This window comes from Podarcis raffonei, chromosome 10, assembly GCF_027172205.1.
Source record: "Podarcis raffonei isolate rPodRaf1 chromosome 10, rPodRaf1.pri, whole genome shotgun sequence".
Classification (NCBI taxonomy): Eukaryota; Metazoa; Chordata; class Lepidosauria; order Squamata; family Lacertidae; genus Podarcis; species Podarcis raffonei.
In genome coordinates this window covers 7553413-7566554 of record NC_070611.1, presented here as the reverse complement: position 1 = coordinate 7566554, position 13142 = coordinate 7553413, and the positions used below count along the sequence as shown (strand labels likewise).

At 43.6% G+C, this 13142-nt stretch overlaps 1 long non-coding RNA gene across 1 annotated transcript; it reads left to right on the top strand.

Moving 5' to 3' along the window:
• The first annotated feature begins 4290 nt into the window (after nucleotides 1–4290).
• LOC128422351 (uncharacterized) lies at nucleotides 4291–11276 on the top strand. The gene is made up of 2 exons (XR_008332486.1): nucleotides 4291–4377; nucleotides 8994–11276. It is a non-coding gene; the product is annotated as an uncharacterized LOC128422351 (long non-coding RNA).
• Nucleotides 11277–13142: the final 1866 nt, after the last annotated feature.

The following is a 13142-nucleotide window of genomic DNA, read 5'->3' as shown; positions in this document are numbered from 1 at the left end:
TAAAACACTGTAGGAAGTAACGTTTAACATGGGTTTTTTTGGTAGATTTTAAAATTGTAGTAGATCTATTTGAAGACTAATGTTTCAGGAAGATGCAACCTTGACAGCTTCCCTTCAAGTGTTAGACAAACAGTGGCTTGCATGACATTTCCTCCTTACAAAATTTGCTTCACACTGGGATGATTGAGGGGAGAGTGAAATAAAAGAAGAAACTGGTAAATTTGGTAATGAACTCTTCTGACACCATTCATACCAATTGTCAGAATAGTTCAGGACCAAATTTACCAGTTTCTTCTTTTATTTCACCCTCCCCCCATTTGATTACTAACCATTTTATAACCTTTTGCTTTTAACTTTGTTTGTTACAGGCCCACTGTGCCCCCAAAAATGTTTGACTTGGATTGGTCTGTTGTAGGTGGTATTATTGGCAGTTTCAACTGTTTATGAATCCTAAAGCCTAAATAATTAGATAAACCTATTCTCCTTCATTGCTAGCTTGGTGACCAAAACTACTTCAGCTTGTTTGTGGACTTGGTGAACACAACAGAAATACAGTAATACCTGGCATGAAATTTGATAGTCATCATTAACACAATCATGATCTTGAAATTTGCCCATTAGTTGAGTGAAGTTAGTTCTTCACTTAGAATTAAAAGCCAACATGATAGGATCTGCTCCTTTGATAGCTGTAATAAACCACATGGAAAATCCCAATATACCCAGCTTGGGGAGGAGGAGCCACTGTATTGAAAAGTGGCAGGTGTTTAACTAAAAGCACCATATTCCCATAAATACTGTGTTATGTACCAGGTGCTAATGATGGTATTTTCTATTTGTACAGGCAGCAATTCAAGTACAGCGGAGAAGTACAGCTGAATAAGAATTGATTATTTTAAGTGTTAGACAAAGAGTAGAAACCCTTGAGGAATTTCAGAAAGTCCAAAAATGATTAGTATTTCAAACAGAGAAGTCTTGAACTCTGCCAGATATCAAAGGAATACTCTTAGTTTGTGTGACAGAATCATCAGGTACAACCCAAAAACATCAGCCAAGAACAAAACCAGTTCACTCAAGATTCTGATTCTAAGATACACAACTGCTTTTGTGGAGACTGACAGACACAGCTCATGTGAACGTTCATACTGAAAAAACCCATTTGGTGAAGTGGAACTCTTGAAGTTACATCCTGACTGAGAAGTGTCCTGATAGGTGGGGGAAACATCCAGATTTGGATAAACTGCATAATGGACTTGACTTCAGCCACAGGGTGTTACTATCGCCATTGCTTTATGTGCTTCAGTCATCCTGTTTCATTGCCATTTATCTTAGCCCATAACCAAGGACACCCAGATCATCAAGGCAAGATGTTCAATGATAGGCGAGTATCTTGGTGAACCTTTAGCCATTATGCAAAAATGCCCATATTCAGAAAAAGTAATATAGCAGTATATTTTGGAGAGCTGGTAATTTATAGGTGAAATAGCAGGGAGAAGTTGAGTTGCTTCTCTGGGCTCCCCTACAAGGTTTTTGGAGAGAAACGGCACAGTGACAAAGTGACTTCCCAAAAGATGCATAAGCAGATATATGGTGATTTGTTCGTACTCTTGAGTGTGATCTGTGTCGAAGAGCAATGCAAGATGGCCTTGGGACAAATCTCTAGTTCATGAAATTTTTAGACATCTGATTGGTTTTCTAATGCTTTGGGGAAAGAGAAATGCTTCACAATCCAGCATGCTGTCATGGCTGCAGTGCATCCACAATAATTCATGTCACATTTGCAAGTTACTCATAAGCATTCACCTGCACAGGCAGTACTTCAAAGGTATTGCAAGATGCTCTTCCAAATAGTTGTGTCTGTCCTTGCAAGGAAGCAATCTGATCTGGATAATCAGTTACTCAAAAAGTGGAAGCTGTAGTTTGGGAAACACCTTTCTGAAGTTGGTGTTCCAACAATAAGGGCCAGCAGTGTGCCGCTGAGTGGGCACAATTCCTTCCATGCCATGAATGGCACATAGTGTGTAATTAATGCAAATGAGTTCTTTCCATGCAGTGAACCCAGTTCCAGAACCCAGGACAACTATTGAATTTTCTCTTGTGAAGGACATTGTGAATTTCCAAAAACAAGATGTACTGCCTATTTTGTCAAAACTGCTATAAGTTTGCTCAACTTTTCTGTGTGTGGGTGAATGTAACAGGAAATTTGGTGGTGGTGAGTAACATATTTTGCAGTAAAAAGACTGTAATAGAATAGTAAAATGGTTACTCGGACCACAAAAATGGTTCATACTTCACCTTGCTGTTCATTGTGAACACTTGAAATAAAGCCAGTATAAATTTCTTTGTTTCCAAGTAAAGGCAGTCAAGTGAAATTGGCATTTGAGCCAAACACTTAGAACGGTGGGTGGGGAACGTATGGCTCTCCATATGTTGTTGGACTCCCAAAGCCATAATCTCCAGCCAGTACGGCCAATGATGGGAGTTGTTACTTTCTGGAGGGCCACCCTTGAGTTAGAGTGAAACCCTAGAATGTCACAGCTTATACAGAAAGTATTAAAAAAAAACCCTAGGTATTCAAATTCTGTCTTCTGACTATTTTGGGTGAAAGAAGGTTCAAGCCGGTTTTCTCTCTCTCTAGATACGCCATCCTTGAAAGATGTGGGTATATTTAGCTGAATTGAGAAACCACCTGGTGGCTTCCTCTCAGCTCAGTTCACTTGGGCTGCCTGTATGTTTACCACAGCTTCAAAAAAAGTGCATTTGATTTGGGCAAGACATTTTTGTATTTGTACTGAACTGTGCTTGGAAGGAATATACTGAAAACAAATATGGCCCAGGCAAGCAAATGTAGTGAGTACTGACCTTAGAACATAGAATATGGTTTTGGGATAGAAATAGACCACATCTTCCTACTGAAAAAAATGCAGATATTGTGGCAGCAGATTGGATGTTGTGTTGGAGAATTTTCAGGAAAATCTATTCCACAGATGTGAATATCCTGTGCACACTGTGATCCTTATAAGATGGACAAGTTTCTTTAGGAAGGCTTCGGAGAGGCTCTTCATGTGCATTTACCTACAGAGGTTAGGTGGGTGACTATGAAATTGATTTCTCACTGTCCTAGTTTTGGAATGCCCTCCCCAGAATATGTGCCTGGCACATACTTGTAAATTGTTTACATACCAGTTGAAAATACTTTGGAGGATTAGCGATCTCTGCTAACTCTTCCCTGCTGGTTGTGTTCCTGTTGTGATGTCTTGCGGTTTTTTACTCCCAACTTTCTTTACTGTGTATAATCTTTTCCGCAGCTTTGAAAGTGGGGCATTCCATGCAGTGCAAGAAGAAGCCCTTGTCCCCTTCTTCAATCCCATCTTGGAGCAGATTAAGAGTGAAGGGTAGCTTTGGCTCTGTTTGGTGGCTACTTGGAGCATCCAGCAAATTCAGATAAGCTTTTGCTTCACCTTCGCCCTCAAGCTCAGAGGTGATGGTGAGAAGAATATTAACTTTCCTTTGTATTTGCCAGGTGCCCTGAATGCCTGCCTGCCTGCTCCCCCCTTTGAGGCAGGTGCAGAGACAGGATAGAGCCAAAAAACCTTGAGGCTCCTGCCTAATTTGGGAGCCGAGGAAAGAATGAGAACTCTCTCTGCCTCCTGTAGCTCCAAGACTGTGAGGAAGCCTTGGGTGCATCACCTTTAATAGAGGCTGACTGAGATTTGCTGCGGTGAGCAAGTTTGAGCCCCCCTGACAGGGAAGACCATAGAATGTAAACAAGGCCAAAACAAAACAAAAAGACATGAGACATTTGGGCAATGGGATTCTAAAAGCGGTATGACCAGGCCTTCTCATTGTAGTCTGAGGTTTGGTTAGATGTAGGTTTTTGGTACTGGAGGATTATTTAACTTAAGCTTGTCTGGTGTCTAAAAGCAATTTTCATGTTTCTACTTCTGTCATTGTTATTAAGGCTATGGGAAAATGTAAGGTCCACTTGACAACACATGAGCAGACTGCTTTGGAAGCATGTATAGGTCTCGCTGCTTGCACGTTAGGGTTTTAGGAGCTGCTAAAACAATGCCAGTAACTATAGCCTGTTAACTTTAGAATCTGAGAGACTGTTTTTTACATCATTAGATGTGCACATACGTCTGAAACTCTTGGGGAACAAATAATGGTGCATCCCCTTTCCATAGTGAGGTTAACATCCAGAACTGTGACAAACCTGGACTGTGAGGCATCTTTGGTGATGGTGCGACAAGAGCATTGAACAGCTCCCAAGCTGCTTGTTTGAAAAGGATGTTCTCAGCATCTTGCAAAGCCTCTGAACTTCAATCACTTGTATCCCAGCTAGTGCAATCCTGAATTACTTCAAGAGAATGAAATCAAGTAAGACTGCAATTCTGTACTCTTAACTTGGGAGCAAGTGCCATTCAGCTTGATTGGGCTGGGTTGATACGTATAAGGTTGCACTGTAAGACAGCTTCTCCAATTGTAAAGTAAATTGAATGGCAATCTACCAACAAACTAACATTTCAAACCACAAACAATAAATTGTGGTTTATTCCTAACTGTTTAGTAGATTGCAGCTGGGAGCAATTGATAAGCTGGGTGTATCATGATCATGGTGGATGTATGTATTTGAATTATGGCCTTCAAAACATTTTGTAGCTCCAGTTCAACTTATTTTGAGAGGGGGGAAATGTAAGCAATAATGTTAGGAACCTAGCATTAGTGCTTACTGCCAGAATTCTGGTCTTAAACATGAACACAACTACTGTACTGCTATCTGTTTAAAGAATGGATCTGTCCTCTTGTTAAAAGTACCAAATACCAAATTATTTGGACTTGAGGATACCTGGCAATGGTTGTGATCCAATACAGCCACTTTTAAATATTTATAATGGTAAGGAAATGCTGTTTATCATAGACTAGTGCAGCCACTACATAATGCAAGACTGAAACCTTCAAATTGAACTTGGGAAAAAGTAGGGATATCTATGGCACCATATCATTTGCATTCACACACTTAATCTCCAAGGGCTCGCAGCAAAAGTGAAAGCGTGTGGTGTCTAAAAGACTTAAAGCAGGCTTGGAAAACTTGCCATCCAGCAGTGTATTGAAGGCTACAACTCTTTCCTGAAAGATCCCCCATGACTAAACTGGGAAGGCATCAGTTAGGGAAGTTAACTTTTTGTTTCTGGAAACCCCTTTTGGAGTAGCAATCTGAATACCCTTGTGAGGACAGGATAGGCTTTGGGGACTACCTTACTTCTAGTGAAAGCCAGTTTGGTATAATGCTTAGTGTGTCAGACTAGGAACCTGTGAGGCAACAGCATAGGTCTGGATGGTCATGGAGCTCACTGGGTGACCTTGGCCCAGTTATTGTTCTTACCTCTCTCTTGTGGTGGTTAAGATAAAATGGGGGAGGGGGAGAGCCCCGTATGTTACCTTGAACCCGCCTTTGTGTGTGTTAAGTGGCACTCTGCCTCCTAGGCTTTATGTTTCTTTGAAACAATACATTCTAAAACAAAAGTTAAGGGGGGAAATACAACTTAATACTTCATGTGGTGTAATGCGGGGGGGGGGGGAATCCACAAGTGGTAGGAACCCATAATCTGTAAGCATTAGAAATATAGTCCAATAGTGCAACATTTTTATGCAGTGTTTGTTAGGTAAGGAAGTGTTTGCTGATGGCTCCCTTATACGAGTTGCCTAATCCGTTCTGTGAAAGCCCACAGGAATTTCTCAGCCCCTAGAGTGCTGCTCCTTGCAGCCAAAAAGGTGCTTTAGCTATTGATAGATGGCCCTACTCTAGAGATCTAGAACAGAGATGGGGAAATGTTTTAAGCCTAAAGGCTACATTCCCTTCTGGGCAACTTTCCAAGAGTCACATTCCAGTGTGGTGGGTGGAGCTAGAAGCAAAGGTGCACAGAGCAGCAAATACAAATTTTACCTTTGTACGGTAGGCAGGCTAGTTTCCACACCCCTCTCTCCACACCCTTCTCTCCAGGTAAACAAAAGGCATTATCAGAGTTCAAGGACCCATTCCAGCTAGACTGGAAGAAGGCGTGAATCTGCCAGTGAGGGGTGCAGCGTGGGGAGTTGGAGTCAGCTAGAGAGGCCCAGAGGGCTGTATCTGGCCCCTAGGCCTGAGGTGCCCCACTCCTAGCTGTATGTAGGAATAGTGTGAGGCACCAGCTGTGGAGCCAGCAAAGGAAAAAGGCTCAAGAGCTAGGGGTGTGGTGGTGGGAGAATGACAATGTTCTGCCCGGACACTGAGGTCCAGCTCCGAGGGCCTTCTGGTGGTTCCCTCACTGCGAGAGGCCACATTACAGGGAACAAGGCAGAGGGCCTTCTTGGTAGTGGCACCCGCCCCATGGAACGCCCTCCCATCAGATGTCAAAGCGATAAACATCTACCTGACATTCAGAAGACATCTGAAGGCAGCCCTGTTCAGGGAAGTTTTTAATATGTGACATTTTAGTGTATCTTTCATCTTTGTTGGAAGCCGCCCAGAGTCGCTGGGGAAACCCAGCCAGATGGGCGGGGTACAAATAATAAATTATTATTATTATTATTATTATTATTATTATGGTCAGGGGGAGCAGACTGGGAGGAGGAGGTGTTGGAAGCAAAATAGGCATCAGGGTTTAGTGAGAAGGCAGAGGCTGTGGCAGAGAGCAATTCAGATGTGGAGACTGGAGAGGAGGTTGACCAAGAGACAGTTGAGACACGCTGCTGAAGAATCCAGGGAGTGTCCCCCTTCTGCGACCAGCCCCCCCCCCCCCCGGTCTCCTAGAACACAGGGAGAAATGAAAAGAGCAGAGCAGGGATTGGTTGTGTGCAGATGCAGTTTGAGACTGCTTGGGAAAAACCCTGGAGAGAAGGAGCCTTATAGCATGGTGGGAAGGCGGCGACCTTCAGTCCTTGCAACTGCCTCATTGGAGCAAGACCTAGTGGGAAGAGTTGCTGGGATCACGAGGCCTGCACTGTTTTGGTTTCTGTGAATGGCGTTTCTGTGCGCTGCTCTGGCTCGCCAGAAGCAGCTTAGTGATGCTGGCCACATGACCTGGAAGCTGTGTGCAGACAAACGCCGGCTCCCTCAGCCTATAGAGCGAGATGAGCGCCACAACCGCAGAGTCGTCTGTGACTGGACCTAACAGGGGTACCTTTACCTTTTATATTTATGGTGGAGATAAGGTGGAATGAAACAAAATTGGAGTTCTACTCACAAGAACAACGGGCTTTCAAGGATAGATAATGGAGAAAAGTTGAACTCGCTTGCTTTTTCCTTAATATTTAATTTCAGAATGTAAAATTACGTAACTGCACCACTATATGTTAGAGATTGCATGGGTGGGGGGGAATCAGTAGCTGGCTGGCTTATGTGAACCACTGTAAATAAACAGTGTACTTCTGTTCTGCACCACCTTAATCAGTGTGCAAAAATGCAAGATTTCAACAGATTCATTTTGCTATATCAACCTAAGTTTGAATTGCCTGCAGTTGCAGGGTGTGTAAGGTGAATAGGCCCTGCCATTACAGAGTGTGAAGAAAACATGAGCCTCTCCCATATCATCCACTAGTTCCAACTTGTAGAAATGCCCCCAAGTGCAGAACACTAAATGACTTGCTAGTTTTGTCCCTACTTGTGTTTTCCTTCTGGACATACTTGTGACAAACATTTACACCTGGTTGGAAGAGTTCTCTTCCATGTGAGCTTGGCACTGCCTTCTGGAATACCTGTGCGATTCCATCTCTTTTGCTACTTTCAAAGCCCATCTTTTCCACAAAGCCTTTGATTCAACAGCCCAGTTCCCCTGCCCTCTTACAGTCAAGCCAAAGTGCATGGAACTAAACAATTGCGTGTTCGTTCTGCTCTTGCCCTGCCTCTGCGTCCTTCCTCTCCTCTGCCTCCTCCCCAAAAAAGATTAAATTTGAGATTGCAAGGGCCTTGGGCAGGAACATTTCCCCTTTTATGTGTTAAAGCACCATGAATACTGATGGAACGATATATTGGTGTACAGGCAACCCCCAATTGGTGTGGGGGTTGCATTCCTGCCCCCCTCCAAGGGCAGGAGAGAGGGGAACGACTTTCTCCCCTTGTCCATCCTCCCTTCATCCTGCTCCCACCACCATGGCGGCTGCTCTAGGAAGCATGTGTATGGTTGTCCTAGAATATATTTGGTAATATTTTTGTAACTAGCTATATTTATGTCTTTGCTTTATTTCCATCCATAATTGACAATTGGGAGCATGGACATGTATCCTATTTAAATGTGTGTGTCTTTTACTTCTCCCTTCTGTGGAGGTGATGGTACTACCAGGAGGACTGAGAAGACTTGAGTTGTTTAGGGCTTTGCACAAAAAGATGAGCACCTTGAACTGGGTCTGGGAACAAACAGGAAGCCCCTGTATCTGCTTTCGAACTGGAGTTTCATTACAGATATTGGTGGTGTGATTGAGACTCCTTTGTTGGCTTTGCTGAAACTGATACTGGGTTCATAGAGATGGAAATCTTGTTTGGCATAGAGGAATGTTAGCAGCAGGGGTTGAGGAGGGAATTTCCTTTTGAGAGATGTTCTCCCCCTCCCGCCATCAGGAAACAATTAGGTGGCAGCCTAGTTTCAAGATTGCTGTGCCTCCTGTTACATCTTTGGAGCCTTTTCAGTACATAGGCTGAGTGACGGGCAGCCTCCTGTCACAGCTTCTTACCCTTCTCTAGCAGTGCCACTCACACAACTTCACTGGAAGGGAAACCGTGATGAAGAAAATTTGCCAATGTAGTGTTTGCAGCTGTACAAAAGCATCTGCCCCCCTTTTTTCCCTAAAGGGCTGCAATTTCCCCCTCACCCTAATGGCTGGAGGTAGAAGAAATATAAGAGGTGCACATTTCCTTTTCACCTCGATCAGTGCGGTTGCAAAGCTACACTTGTTTAATTTCGCCCTGTCCCATTAAAAGCGCAGAAGGACATCTCCCTCTTTCATCTTCTCTGTTACAGCTGTCTTAGCAGAGTTGAAAGTAGAACAATGTGGATTTCATTTCTGGTAAAAGGAGGATTTCTTCAGCCCTAAGCTACATTCTAGATGCCCGTGTATTAACCAAAGTAGCCTCAGGTTTTGTTGCTCTTTTCAGTGGCAGGTTTTAGATTTGAATACCAGGTTCAAATCTCTTCTTCAAGCCCAACTGGTGACCTTGGGCAAATGGCTGTCAAAACTGTACACACAGCACTTTAAATTGGTTTCATTGCATCCCATGTGTGCGTGTTTTTTTCACATCGCCAACATGATGTCCTCATCCAACTGGCAGCCTTCACCCCTCCCCCAATTTAATGTGGATTTTCCTGCTCTGAACAGTATGGTAGGGGGGCATACAGTTGTATATGGCTCAACTGTGGGCATACTGAAGTGAATTGTGTGGGGTGGGTTCTTGTGTTTTGCTGGGTGCCATCTAACACTATATTACCTGCTGCTTTGGTGAGGTGCCCCTTCATAAGTGGGTGGGGGGCAGGTGTGACACTTATTATTATTAAACTATATTGTGTAAGTTTGATAAACCAGAAAACCCATCTCAAAAAATGGCTATATATGCAGGTAAAACGGCTGCCTGCATGCCTACATTGGTACATATGTGGTGCATATAAAGATTAAACTTGGGCAAGCTCTACTAGGAAGAGTTGTGCAAGGTCCTGTCCATTAATCCACCATCCCCTTTCTCCTGCTGGAGTAAGCTGTATTCTCCTTTTATACGCAGCAGAAGGAGAGGAACACGTGATTTGTTCCGAAAGGCAGGCTTCAAGTGCTTCAGATATTAGAAGGCTTGAAGAAGCTGTTGTCCTGCTAAAAGAACAAGGCAAGTTAACAAATGCAGGCCCAAAGGTCTTTACGTGGTTGACGGCTCTAAAATGCACCTAGCCATTCTACAGAAAGTACAAGTTTAAAAGCAAGTGAGAGAAGCAATAACACAATAAGATATAGAAACAAACAAACAAAAGACCACGGGGAGGTAGAAGTTGATTTTTCTGTTGCTAAGATATTTTCTTCCTGTGCAGCTAAGCAGGCAAATACTGTAAACAAAAGCTGAGACTTTTAGCAAGAGCAAACCACGGCTTGTGCTACCGCTGTGCTTGCTGCTGGACAAGACTGTAGTAATCTCAATTTCCTTATCTTTTGCTTAAATTTAATTACCACAATGAGGTGGGAGTTTTTCTCAACTATGTCTAGACTTCAAAACACTGGTATTGGGAGTTGATAAGAGTTTTGGCCTTGGACCAGGGAGGAAGGATTTCAATCCCTGTCCAGCTTTCAACTTGCTGGGTTAGCTCAAGGCAGACTTTTAACTCTTCCTCACCCTCCCATACTTCTCAGAGCTCTTGGAGGCAGCAAAGGGAGTTCTCTGAACTTGTCAGAGAAACTTTCCATTTTAAATTCCATCTCTTACAGACCCCCCCCCCCAATCTTTCTTTATTGCTGGCTTGCATAGCCGAAGAACACCGAGACTGAACATAAAGTGAAACTGGCTTCTCCCAACTTATGCCTCTCTGTGTTCCACTTCTGGAGGCTGCGGGACAAAGCAGTCCTGCTTGCTCTGGCATGGTGGCAAATGGGACAGAGAGCGGAATTTACACCTGTTAGTCTTGCCAAGCCTTGGTTCATATCTGAACTTGACCCCAACATCAAGCAATGACCTGCATCTGTGAAAGGTCCAGGCAGAGCTTTACTCACCTAAAGATCATCATACTTGGCCTGTTGCAAGTCATCAAGTGATATATGTGCATGGGTGAATAACCCCTTCATAGTGCAAATAAGAATTTTTATTCTTCACGGACTTTTGAACTGTTCATCAATAAATGAGAAAGGGGAAGCACTCCCATTTTATACAGTAAGGTTTGGCTAACACCCCGGGTATCCTGCATTTGCCCTCTAGAACACGGCAGCTGTTTCCTAGCAGACAAGTTAATGTGAAGAGTTTTGTAAACAGGAAGTTAGAAAAACCACAAAACTTGCCTTCTTACGGTGTGATAAATGGTAAGTCAAACTGAAGTTTTGTTTTTCAGCTTTGTTTTCATGTATTTTCACAAATAAATGGTTCTGGCGATAGGCTACCAAAGAGCTGAGAGCTGATGATACTCCTCCTAGACAGTAATGAAAATCCAGGCCCCCTGTCCTCTAGAGCTGCTACGACTTCAAGTATTGCCTGCCAGTATATAATAACAGACTTTGAACTGGAATGAAAGATGTTAGAAATACACTCTCCTTCCTGCAATAAAACTGAATAAATGCTGTCTATGTGTCTGGCTATTTACTAAGGACTTTGAAACAGCTCACACAAGCTCCCAAGACATCCTGTTCACAGAAGCAGCTGACAGGAATGCCTATTGTTCTGCTTTGCTTTTGTGCCTCTAATCTGATTTTTCAAGGGCTATGTGGAAACTGCAGCTGGAAAGGCATTGCAGAACTTCCTTGGCACATCCCTATGCAAGCAAACAGAGGGGGCCCTCTACTGGTTAAGGGCACCGTCTTGTTAAAAAAGTAAACACAAAGCACAAACTGAACTCGACAGGAACAGCCGTTTGCTCATCTTTTAATACAGCCCCACAGCTATTCAACACATTGTGGCTTTGCTCAGTATAGCAGCACTGGCATAAAATAAACCAAGTGGATCACATGAAGTGGCCGAGTTGACATTTGCAAAAGGTTACCCACTGTTTCTTTAGCTCCTGAGCTTTGAGAAAGGGTTGTGCCATTGCTTCCCTACTGTACCTGCCTTCATTTGCTCTTCTCCCCTGCTGGCAGGTATAAAGAGGAAGAAACAAGTGATAACGTACCTGTGACCCAAATATTGTTGCACTCCCACCACCCCCAGACTGCATGTCTTAATGTTCACAGATGAGTGGAACTGAAGTCCTTGTTCCCCAACACTGCATTTCAGAGTTTCTGGTTTCTTTTAAAAGCAAGAGTGGGTAATGAGAGAGCTCTGTATAGAGTTTTATGCCTTTTTTTGCCTCTAATAACCAGGAAATGCAAAACAATATTAATCGGCCTCTTGCTGCTCAGGAAGTGGATTCTTACATAACAAACTACGAACTTGCAGTTTAAGCCACTACAACGATTGTTTTAAAAAAATCACTCTGGGTTGAACCATTTCCCCTCTGGGAAAAAAGTGCCCAATCTATTCTTGTATTTCTTCCTCACATGCACAAAATGACCAAGGGAAAAAAGTAGAAACTGTAAATACAATTATTTTTTAAAAAAACCATTGCCTCATAACCGGTTTTGCTTAATTAGAAATAGGTGTTGGCCCCTGCATAAAAAATGTTTTGTGGAGTGCAGCAAGTTGTGACTTCTTAGCATCAAGCCCAGCAATTTCAAAAAGAATGCAGCCACCAAACCCTTTCTCCTTCAATGTTTCTCTCATTCTTACACTTCCATGCTAGGTCTTCTGGAGCTTGACACATGCCAGAGTGCCAATTCATTATCACCCCCACAGCTTGTCCCTTTTCTGCATATGAACCTGCCCCAGAGCCTGAGATCCCCTGCATATCGCTTCCAAGGGGGGTGGCCTTTTCTGCAGTAGCTTAGCCATCTATCAAACACTTCCCCCAGGGAGATCTATCTGATGCCAACTTTTTCATTTTCGTGTCGGGCAAGGATGTTTTGGCTTTCTAAGTAATTTGGGCAGTGCCCAATGAATACACAAGTTTTTTCAGGCACTTCAGAGTTGGGGTGCTAGGGCAGGGGTAGTCACTGGTGGGGGGACACTGTGTGCTGCTGGAGTAGTATGTCCACCTTTGGTCCCCACTCTGCACTTGGCTCTCACCTGTGGCTCCTAGAAGCAGCCCCACCGCAGGAATGACTGACCGGCTGGCTAAACCAGGTGAGGGTAGCCAATGTCATCTAAAACCTTTGGTGGCTTAGGGACTTCCCTTTTCATGTGAAGACAAGCTCTGGCAGGTTGGACAAGACCAATAGTGAGTCCAATGTTTAAGAAAGTGCTTTCTGCATGTGCTGTAGAGGGAAGTGAGGGGCACATGGGGCTCATCCACTGGGAAGGCAGCCCATCTAGAAGAAGGAAAACTGGTCCAAACCTTCCCCTGCCTTGTGGAATAGCACAGCTCTCCTAAGTAAAGGGACCCCTGACCATTAGGTCC